The sequence below is a fragment of the Ictidomys tridecemlineatus genome, chromosome 2 (assembly GCF_052094955.1).
Source record: "Ictidomys tridecemlineatus isolate mIctTri1 chromosome 2, mIctTri1.hap1, whole genome shotgun sequence".
Lineage (NCBI taxonomy): Eukaryota > Metazoa > Chordata > Mammalia > Rodentia > Sciuridae > Ictidomys > Ictidomys tridecemlineatus.
The window spans coordinates 154,559,790-154,571,192 of record NC_135478.1 but is presented as its reverse complement, the minus strand read 5'-3'; positions in this window follow the sequence as shown (position 1 = coordinate 154,571,192).

The following is an 11,403-nucleotide window of genomic DNA, read 5'->3' as shown; positions in this document are numbered from 1 at the left end:
TAAATCCTCTCACTTGGAGGAGAAAGCCTGGAGCCTGTGGTTGTCTGTAGAGAGCATGCGTCAAGTTTTCTCTTTTTTCCTAAGGCAGGCAAATGTGTTTCCACAAACTCCTCAATGGATTTAGTATATAGATTAATGGGACTGCCCACTTTGATCATTTGCAGTAATAACATGTTTGGGTAGGAGGTTTCAAGCTTAAACTATTCAATAATATATCAAAAAATATAATAGAGTAGATTTTATGCAGTGAACCCAGTCTTACACAGAAGCTCTCAGGCCTCAAACGCAGTATCTGAACAAGAACTCACATTCTCTCTCCAATCCAACTTTACCTCTCGTTCAGCAAATCACTTAATTAGAAAATCTCCCACTTTTCCAGGTATCCAAGCCCAGCTGTGATCTTGGGGTCTCTCTTGTGTGCCCACACATCAAATCAACCCAAAGTAAAAACCACAGCTGTATTTTTACAGCTCTGTGTTCACGCTGTCAAAACTACAAAACTCCTTTCCTGCCTATGGAAGGTCAACTTGATGATCAAAAGCATACCAGAAACAGCCTAGTCTGTGAAACAACTATGGTGATGATGTGCCCTTTTTAAAGCCCTAGGTAGGCTCCTGGTTTTCCCTAGGCTAATGCAGACTTCCTTAACAGAGCTAATGAATTACTAGGCCATTTTATTATTTTCCCCTAGCTGTTTTCCTCACTATCATTCATTGCTTTCCCTATGTTAACAATATCTGCTTGCCATCCCTGCTTATTGAGCCACTTTCAACTCTCTCCCTCTCCCCACTCCCTCCCTCCTTCCATTCTTCAGCCATTTCTTCCACCTAGTAGTTTCTCACGTGGGTAAATTCTATTTCTGTCAATGTTTAGTTTAGATTTTATATTCTCTTCCTCTGCAAATAATTCTCTACCTCCTTATCTCCCTCTTTTCTCCTTAAGGATTAAGTAGTTCTCCATCTGTTTGTCACCACCACCACCACCACCATGAGCTTGTTTTTATGTTGAATTTGTTATAACTGGCTACTTGCCTGATGCATCACTAGATTCCTGTTTCACTGGGGGAAACACCATGAGGTTAGTCTTGTTCTCCAGAGAAGCCCCCCAAAACCAACTCTTCCTTCCCCCCAAAATAACCAATGCATCCTAAATGAATAATGTATGAATGAATTAATAAATTATATAACTACTGATAAAGGGTTCAGAGCCCAAATGAAAATGGGATTGTTGGGGCAGGCCCCAAATGGCTGTGGTTAGGCTCCCTCAAAGAAACTTCTGATGGGCTATGTTGTTGTTAGTGTGTAGCCAGGGCTGAAAATCAAATATGTTATGGTTAGTCAAGGCCAGAAACAGGGTGATTTAGTGCATATACTCAAGGTCATAAACATTAATTTGTGAGCATACGCCCCCTTATGTAACCTGTTGGCAGTATGTCTTATTTGTTTGGCCTGCATATAAAAAGCGTCTATGAAAAAGACTCAGGTGCTGATGGGGGCAAAACTAGAGCTAAAATGGAACTGGCTGGGGGCTAAGCTGAATCTGGAGGCTGGAGGCTGTTACCACCTCTGAATAAAGCATGTCTACTATCCTAACTGAGTCTTGCATCTTCTTCCACTTGCTGACTGCAAATCTGTTTTCTGGGTCAGAACCCCTGCATGATAGGTATTTAAACAAACATTTAACATAGGTTATAGTGTATAAGTTCCAAGAGAAAAGTATAGCAAGAAGTGGTTTGAATGCATCCCCCAATACTGCAAAGTCCTTAAAACCCTGTTGTTTCATTTGCTGAATAGGGATAATAATGTGTATCCTACCTACCTTTGAGAATTGATAGTAGGTTCAAATAAGAGAAATACAAAAAATGATTTTCTTTTATTCTTCTTTAACTTAGTACAAATTCAAAATGGAATGAAATTTCTCTCAACATCCAGCAACCTTTACCTTCTATTAAAAAGTTCTGTAACACCTTTGTAGAGGACCCTTTTGTTCAGTGTTCTCAACTTTGGCTGAACATTGAAATCACCAAAGGTATAAAAACTCCCGGATGCTGAAGAGTCATCTGTGGGGATGGCCTTAGGCCTCAGTCTAAGCAACTCCAACTCCAGTTTGAAACCTGCAATCTCACCAAGCATGCCTAACAGAGCCCTCCAGTATGACTCTCAGGAACAAACTAGTCACTTCTCCCCACTCTGATAAACTCTGTGAAGCTTCTAATAGGCTGTCCTCACCCAATAAGAGGAAAAGATGAAAAGATCAGGGCAGGGATCACCAGACCAGACGTTTTAACCCCAGTAAATGACATAAATGAAATCTCAGTAAATGACATAACTGAGAAATCCCGGCAACTGATAAGGATTGGAAGGGGAGTCAAAAGCTCCCAACCCCAAAAGTTAGTATAAATAATAGAGCAAATGAACATACATTCAGCCAGCCGTTACTGATGCCCTCACACTGAGAGCCTGATGAGGACCTGGACTGACATCTCAATACTGTCATGCCAGATTCCTGGGACCCCAATAGGAGCCACGAATGAGATTCCTCTCCAGGAGCCGAATCTGATGCAATCACACAAGAGTCTTTATTGCAAGCTTGAGCCTGGACTCACAACCATTTCAGATGCAGCGGTCCCAGGGAGTGAGTCCTGGTCCTTTGTTCAGTGAGATTTTATAGTTTTGGAGGGATACTCTATGCGTCACAACATCACACAGCAAATCATTCCATACCTCTGCTGGAAAGTCAAACAACAATGTTGATTAGCAAATTCACTGGTGGGAACAAGTTGGGTAGGAGTGATTGGTTAGTACAAGAGGGGAATTCCTTTGAACTGATAGGTTTAGGCTATGAGGGGTGTAGTGCTAAACTACATGGTTTCCCAAGTGTTATCAACCAACTTAAATTACTGGGAGGGTCATCTGGCATCTCAGGTATTTCCTATCTCATGCTGATTGGTGGTTGCTAGGGGGTCCCTATGGGTCCTCACCTAGCCTAACTGAGTCAGGGACATGTTGAGTCAGGGACACCTGGCATCACAGATCTCTCTTGTTATTTGCAAACAAACAACTCAGCAGGGTGGGTATGTGCCTAGGAATGCTCTGTGGGTTTTTCCAAGGACAAGGGTCACACCCCTTTCCTTGGACAGGCTTTGCTTTGAGGTAGAGGCTGGTTTCTCAAAAATGGAGTCACATCAGTTTCTCAATACTTGGCATCCTTTGCTGATCCTCTGCATCTTCCTCATCGTTCTCAAACTCTACAGCCACATCTTAACCCTAGTGAGAGCCATAACTTCTCCCTACAACCCTCTCCTCCACTGGCTGTCAGCTCCACCCCAGGAGAAGCCTGCCTTAGTTCCTGACCTCATCACTGCAGTCTGAGTGAGTGTGCATCTACTGGACTTAAAGCCTAAGGCTTGAAACTTTTGAACTGACACTTGAACTTAGCATGCAGAGGGAATGTCTATCATTAGCCTGTCATGATTAAGTGTGTTTGCAGTGCTTAGAATTAATCTAGAATTGTTTGTTGTGAATTAATTAATCTAGAATTGTTTGCTGTGAATTATGTCTATTGCAGGCCTAGCATTAAGGATTGACGTTTTCTTGATTAAGAACCTATAGAGTGAAATTGTATTATTGAGTGATTTGAATGAATAAAGCATTGAAAAGGGCAGATTCTTTATTTCTCCCCCTGGACTGCATAAGTCACACCTTTGGCCCATTACAACAGCATCCTAGGTCATTTAAATAAAACTTCTCCAAGTAATTGATTATAGTTTGCCATCAACATACATCTGGATTGTCTGCAGTTATTTTTAAACTAAAAACAATTTGTCCAAAAAGTGAAAATTTTTTTAGTAAAAAAGAATCTGAACAATTCAACCAAATATCTACACACTTTACCTGAAATCAAGTATTCTAGCTATGATTTTGAACAATATTAAATGTGGTGCATCATGGAACAGTTTTGAAACCCTTTATGTATCCATAATTATTTCTTTAACTCTGAAAATTATTAGGATGGAATTTTATGAAGAAATGGAATTGGACAGGATTTCCTTAAGCTATGTGTAACACTTTACATAAAAGGGTTTCATATAGAGGGTATCCCAAAGATACCATTGACTTTTGCTTCATAATAAACTGTTTCTCAATTTAGTGGCTTTATACAACAGTCACAACTATTAATTTATCTCATAGATGTGGGCTGGGTTCAGTTGGGCTCACTAATGGCACCTGTGGGCAGATGTGACTTCATGTGACCACCAGACTAGAATGAGCTTGCTTTCCTGTAACGCTGTGAAGGTTTGCAAGGATGGGGCATGACTTCAGGTATGCATTAGAAGTCCTACAGCAGGTATGCATTGCAAGTCCCTAAATATGTCTGCCCATAAAGAGCCAAACCGACAGGAAGGTTGTCATCACTGCTTTAGGCTGATTTTATCAAGTTGGTTGAATGAGTAATAATCATTTTGTTTACTAGCATTCCCTTCCTGCAACAAAATACCTGAGATAATCAATGTAGAAGGAGGAAAGATTTATTTGGCTTAACAGTTTTAGGGTTTTTAGTCCGTGGTCAGTTGGCTCCGTTGGTTAGGTCCTGTGGTTAGGCAGAACATCACAGTGGGGAGCCTGTGGTGAAAAAGAGCTGCTCACCTCAGGGCAGCTGGGAAATAGAGAAAGAAAGGGGCAGGGGCCAACATCTGCTTCAAGAGAAGACCTCCAATGACCTAATTTCCCTCCTCACAGTTACCAGTGAGGAGTCCTGCTCCCTCACATGTTGAAGTATAACATTAGAGAAGCACGCTGAGGCAAGAACATAAAGTAGGGTTTATTTAAAAAGGGGTAACATAGACTTTTTCTGGGAGGGAGAAGGGGACCTTGGCTAGAATCCTGGTATTCCAAGAAGTGAGGTGTTCTGCCTTTTTATTTGTCTTAGGCTTCCTTTGTTCTCCTGCCCTCTTCCCCTTATCTTTCTCCTTCCTAGGAGACTAGTAGGTGACTTGGCCCAGGAAAGGGTTGGTGGGCTGAAGGGGGAAAGGTGGGCTGAAGGGGGAAAGGCAAGATGGAGCAGCCCAGCACACATTCACCAACAACTTTTACAACTCAGTGTAGGGAGGGGCCATTCCTGGGTCAGGTTACCTTAGCAACAGGTTGGAGCAGAGGCAGGTTCTGGATAAGGGTGGAAGAAGGGCTCTGAAGGCATTTCAGTCCCTCAGAGGCAGTTTCCAACTTACCCTATTCGCTCAAATTGGCCTTCTTGATCGGACCTGACTGGATTTACCTATCTACACTGACTGCTGTCTAATTCTGGCTTCAGTTCTACCACCTCCTAATAGCACAACTGGCTGGTGACCAAGCCCTGAACATGTGACTTTGGGGAAAACATTTTAGATACAAACTCTAACAATCATTGTCACAAAGAGCAACATAATCATCATCATCATAGTCAGGGTCAAACTTTATTACAAACCTGCCAGGCACAGTGCTAAGTGCCTTGTATAAATCACCAACTCAGAATCTGTATTTATTTACCCTCTGCCTAAAAATGTTAAGGTAAAAATCAGACCAAAATGATAAATATTGACATTTTAAACAGGTTTGGGAAGGTGTGAGACAAGCATTCGTTTTAGCCAAATCATGAGTACTGGTGGTCTTGTGACAAATAATACAAGAAATATGTCCTGTAGGAGCCAGATACTAAACTCAGGTCATAGAAGCGCAAATCCCAGCTGTCAACTTGGACAACTTGCTTAGTGTTTTTAACTTCAACTTCCTAAACTTTCCTGTAGAGGTGTGATGATATGGTCATGTCTTGAGGATTTAACAAAATAACAAGATGCAATATTAAATCCAGCAACTGCCCCACATTAAAGACCTGAAAATATGTTTCTGTGAATCCACGATCAATAACTTGTCTGTGATATGCTCTCGATTCAACATGATGAAGGCTGTACAGTTAAACTTGAGATCAGGAGAAAATGACCTTCTTGAATAACAAAGTCACCATAATGTAAGAGAAAAATGGGGACAAGAGTATGAATAAAAACTGGAGGATATTTTGGCTCATATTCTCCGAAAATGATTTTTATTTTCTTACTTTAGTGATATTAACATGATTAATTTCAGATCCTTCTCACTATATTGTAATTATAAGCAATTAATACATGAATATTTGATTTAGCTTAAACAACTTTGGCTATAGTATCCCTTTAAAATATTTTATTGATAAAATTTAAATATTATATATATAATATATATATATATATAATACCCACTGAGATGTAAATTTGTAGTGAAGCCAGAATTAGACAGGCAGTCAGTGTAGACAGGTAAATCAAGACAGGTTAGATCAAGGAGGCCAATTTTGAGTGACTCTGGGAAGATGGAGACTGTTCCCTGAGGGATTGAAATGTTAATTCCTTCAGAGCCCTTCCTCCACCATTATCAAGAACAGGTTTATCTGTTGCCAAGGTTACCTGTCCCAGGAATTGCCCCTCCTTACAGTGTTGTTAATGTGTCCCTGTCTACTTCATCCTGCCCTTCCCACTTCAGCTCACCTGTTTCCCACCTTTGGGCCAAACCACCAAGCCTTCCTGGGCCTAGTCACACACACAGGAAGGAGAAAGATAAGAGGAAGAGGGCAGGAGAAAAAAGGAAGCCTGGGACATAAAAAAGGTAGAACTCCTCGCTTCTTGGGATACCATGATACCAGCTATGGCCCCCTGCTCCCTCCCTACAGAAGTCTATGTTACCCCTTTTTAAATAAACCCTGCTTTATATGCTTGCCTTGGTGTGCTTCTCTAATGTTCAAACTTCAACATGTGGGGAAGCAGGACTGGTCACCAATAAATGGCAGTATCAGTAGTTTCAAGTGTAAGAATTGAAACAGGGGCTGGGGATATAGCTCAGTTGGTGGAGTGCTTGCTTGCCTTACATGCACAAAGCCCTGGGTTCAATCCCTAGCACCAAAAAAAGGAAAAAAAAAGAAAGAAAGAATTAAAACAGCTCCAATACAAATCAATCACTTGAAATCAATGCGAAGGAAATAGTTTTATTTGAATAGTTTTTTTAAAAAAATCGTAACATGGAGTTTTTAGGGAAAATCCATATTTAAAATTTGCCTAATGAGTTGTGGAAATAAAGAAACAACAACAAATCTAAACATAATATACATCAACTATTGATTGATAGAGACCCTTTGTAATTCACAAATACATCAGCAGATGGCAAACGTGAGCTTTAAATTTGTTCTAATACACTAGCAATGGCAAAAATCAAGGCAGTTTTTTATTGATGATTTCTTTTTTACATAAAACCTTCTTCCAAAAGGGACTTAGGATCAATTTTTGACTTGGAAATCTCCAATTTGCTTGTTATGCTGATGTTACTATCTGAGGTAGACAGATAATATGTCTACAGAAGATAAGGGGAAAATAATAGCATATTACATTTTATTAAATATAACAGATTTCACTTCACAGGATATGGTTAATGCTATAAAACCATATACATGAATGACTTTGGTGAATGTAAGTTAAGATCCAATTTCTTTAATAAGAGTGTTGTATGGGTGGTCCTCAAATCAAGGTTCTGAACACATAGCATCAATATCATCTGGAAACTGCTTAGAAATCAAAATTTTCAGGCCCTCAGGCTCATTCCATCTGGGGCTGGATCCCAGCATCTGTTTTAATAAGCTCTCCAGGTGAGTATAATATCTGTTGAAGTCTGAGAGATTGTTGGTAGATTGCTGGTAGATCCTGGTAGATTGCTTCATTTGATTCAATGTAAACACAGAAAGTTTGCTAAATAATACACATAAACAAGTATATACTATACATAGATTCAGACAAGGTAAAATACCATTACTAAATTTCCATCTGTTTCTTACATAATGAAGAATTTTAGTTATATGTTCTCCATGGATTATACTGCAAAAGATAACATTGTCATAATTTTTATAATTATAAGTAATGAAACAAATTATAATTAATTCAAAACCTGATTATATCTAAAGCATATAGAATGTTTTATAGGAAGAAAAAATAATTCTGCATAAAACATGCTTTTCTTATTTGTATTAACACATGTATATTCTATTTTCTCCTAGGGATAGTCAAATCTTCTACAACTCTTCCAATCACTGAAATAGATATAAGCATTTTAAATGAACAACAAATACACTCAAGTTTTATTTCATTTCTAAGTAAGGAAAGGCAAGCAAAAATTATATGGTGATAATTTTATCCTAAGTACTACTTTGCTTCAATTATCTGAATGTCTGTTGAATTTTACTTTATTAGTTCAGAATTTCTGGAATAGCACCAAAAGGTCTAATTCTCTTGAAGAGGCAGTGTGTATTGTACTTTCTTAGTCTAGAGACATGCTGTATCCTTGTCTGTAATGTATAAACACAGTTTTTACAGGTTTACAGTTTTAATAGCGATAATGTGTAAATCATATCAGGTACTTATGAGGGTAATAATGAGCAAAATCCTCACACATGGGAAAGGTGAGAGAGAGACCTGGATTAAACCTGAATTTAAAAATATAGGCCTAAATAAAATCATGCTAATTTTTTTTAGCTTCATTTACCTAGGTTGTAAGTATGTATGTAGGTGTCTAGCAATCATTTCTGGGCAATAAGCCCTTTGGATGAAAGATGATAGTTTGAAAGTATTGATTAAAATAATAAAATTAATTTAAGGTGTGTGTATAGGTGTGTGTGTGTGTGTGTGTGTGTGTGTGAGTGTGCACGCACACTAAATGCACACACATTCAACTATGAATATAGATGATTATCTTCTGGGTTTGGAAAGGTTAAAGATGGTACCTCAATGGGGTGGGGCTGCTTTAGAAAGACAGGATGCCATCTTTGGCATAATTCGTTATTCTTTTATGAAAACCAAGGTTAGTATTTCTTCTAAGGCCCTGTGTCCTCTTCAGTTGACCCTTACAACAACTATGTTTCAACACACTTCTCTAATGTTTTCCAATCCAAGGAATCTGGTTAATAAAATTAGCTATGGTACTTGTAAGGGTGCCTGTGGAAATCTCATTTACTTCCATCTGTCTTCAGCTCATTGCAGAAACAAAATAGGAAACTGCACCTTTTTTTTTTTTAAGATTACCTTAAAGCTGTAGTTTAATAAGCCACCTGCTGGCTGCAGAATATGTGGGTGTGAACTCAACAACTCAAAGATCCTGAATATTAAATATTTCAAAAGAAGGAGATATGGAAAGTTTGAGGGTGGAAAGTAGACTAAAAATGAAACTTTGACATGGTATTCTTTTACATATATATAATTTACTCTGACATATAGACAAACCCCCTATTACTGTAGCATACCCTATACCCCCTTTATTGTTATTGTTGGGCTGTCTAGTTGGGGTCTAGGTCTTAGGCATCCTGAACAAAGAATTAAGCAAGACACACACAAGTTATAGGCAAAGTATAGATTTTTTTTTTGAAAGTAGAGATGAGAGTAGCATTCTGCAAGTTAGGGCAGAGTGGGCCAAGTGAGAAAGAGAGGCTCAAGGCCCCAGGGTCTGAAAATTAGTGTCTTATATGATGAGCTGTGAGTTGTTCTCTTTACTATAAGGACTAGATTGAAGACCACACCCCATATGTTCCCATTGGTTATCTTATGATACCTGATTAGAATATTGTCTAATTTTCCCCCTTTGGTTACTTTAGAAAACCTAATTTTACCATGAAGAGAGAGCCTACAGAATGGGAGAAAATCTTTACCACATGTGCCTCAGATAGAATATTATGGTCCAAGGATATATAAAGAACTCAAAAATTTAACACCAAAAAAAAAAAATGAATAACCCAATCAATAAGGATCTGAACAGACACTTCACAGAAAAAGAAATACAATCAATTAACAAATATATGAAAAATGTTCAACATCTCTAACAATTAAAGAAATGCAAATCAAAACTACACTGAGATTTCATCTCACTCCAGTAAAAATGGCAATTATCAAGAACACAAGCCACGGGGCTGGGGATGTGGCTCAAGTGGTAGCGTGCTTGCCTGGCATGCGTGCGGCCCGAGTTCAATCCTCAGCACCACATACAAACAAAGATGTTGTGTCCGCCAAAAACTTAAAGATAAATATTAAAATTTTCTCTCTCTCTCTAAAAACAACAACAACAAAGAATACAAGCCACAATAAATGTTGGCGAGGATGTAGGGGGAAAAGGTACAATCCTACATTGCTGGTGAGGCTGCAAATTACTATAACCACTGTGGAAAGTAGTGTGGAGATTCCTCAGAAAACTTGGAAGGGAACCGCTATTTGACCCAGTTATCCCATTCCTTGGCATATAGCCAAAGGACTTAAAATCAGTGACATAGCCACATAAATGTTCTGAGCAGCTAAATTCCCAATAGCTAAGCTATTGGGAATAAAACTAGGCGCCCTTAAACATGTGAATGGATAAAGAAACTGTGGCATATACACATAATGGAATATTACTCAGCCTTAAAGAAGTATGAAATTATGGCATTTGCTGGTAAATGGATGGAGCTGAAGAATATCATGCTAAGTGAAATAAGCCAATGTCAAACAACCAAAGACTGAATGAGAGGTAATTTGGATTAAACAGAGGGGAATGAAGGGAGTGGAGGGCATATGAGGTTTGGAAGGACAGTGGAACAAATCAGACAGTATTACCCTACATGCATAAATTATTACGTGACTAGTATAATTGTATATCATGTGCAAGCAGAAAAATGAGAAGTTATACTCCATTTATGTAGGATATGTCAAAATGCATTCTATAATCATATATATCTAATTAGAACAAATTAGAAGAAGGAGGAGGAGGAGGGGGAGGAGGAAGAGGAGGAGGAGGAGCAGGAGGAGGAGGAGGAGGAAAATTCTAGTTAGAAAACTTCCCACTTTACCCCTATTAGTCATTTTAAAATACTGAACCAGTGGTGAAGTTGTCATGGTGATAAGTCCTCAGTGGTGTCATGATAATGGGACTTATCATAAACAGGAACATGACTTTGTCTCCCTGTTTTATCCTCTAGTGGCATCTTTCTTATACTCTGCCTCTACCATCTTGGCATCCCTGATTTCCTACATAACATTATGGCCACCATATTAATACTTCTAATTTGGAAATGATTACAGTAATATACTTTCTTTCTCCACTGGCAAAGTGGACTTTTCCAGTGGCAGAAGAATGGCCTTCAAAAATTTACAAGGGAAGGTGTTACCTAAGGGGCCCATTTGCTAATAATCTATTTGGAACTTCAAGATCTGCACTGATAGGTGTATTTCTGAGTGAAGTAGACCAATGACTAAATGAAAACAATTAATCGCTTTGTGTCTCACTTTCTCTTGATATTTTTTCTAGTGATTCCTGCTGTCTTATGCCATATTGATGAGGG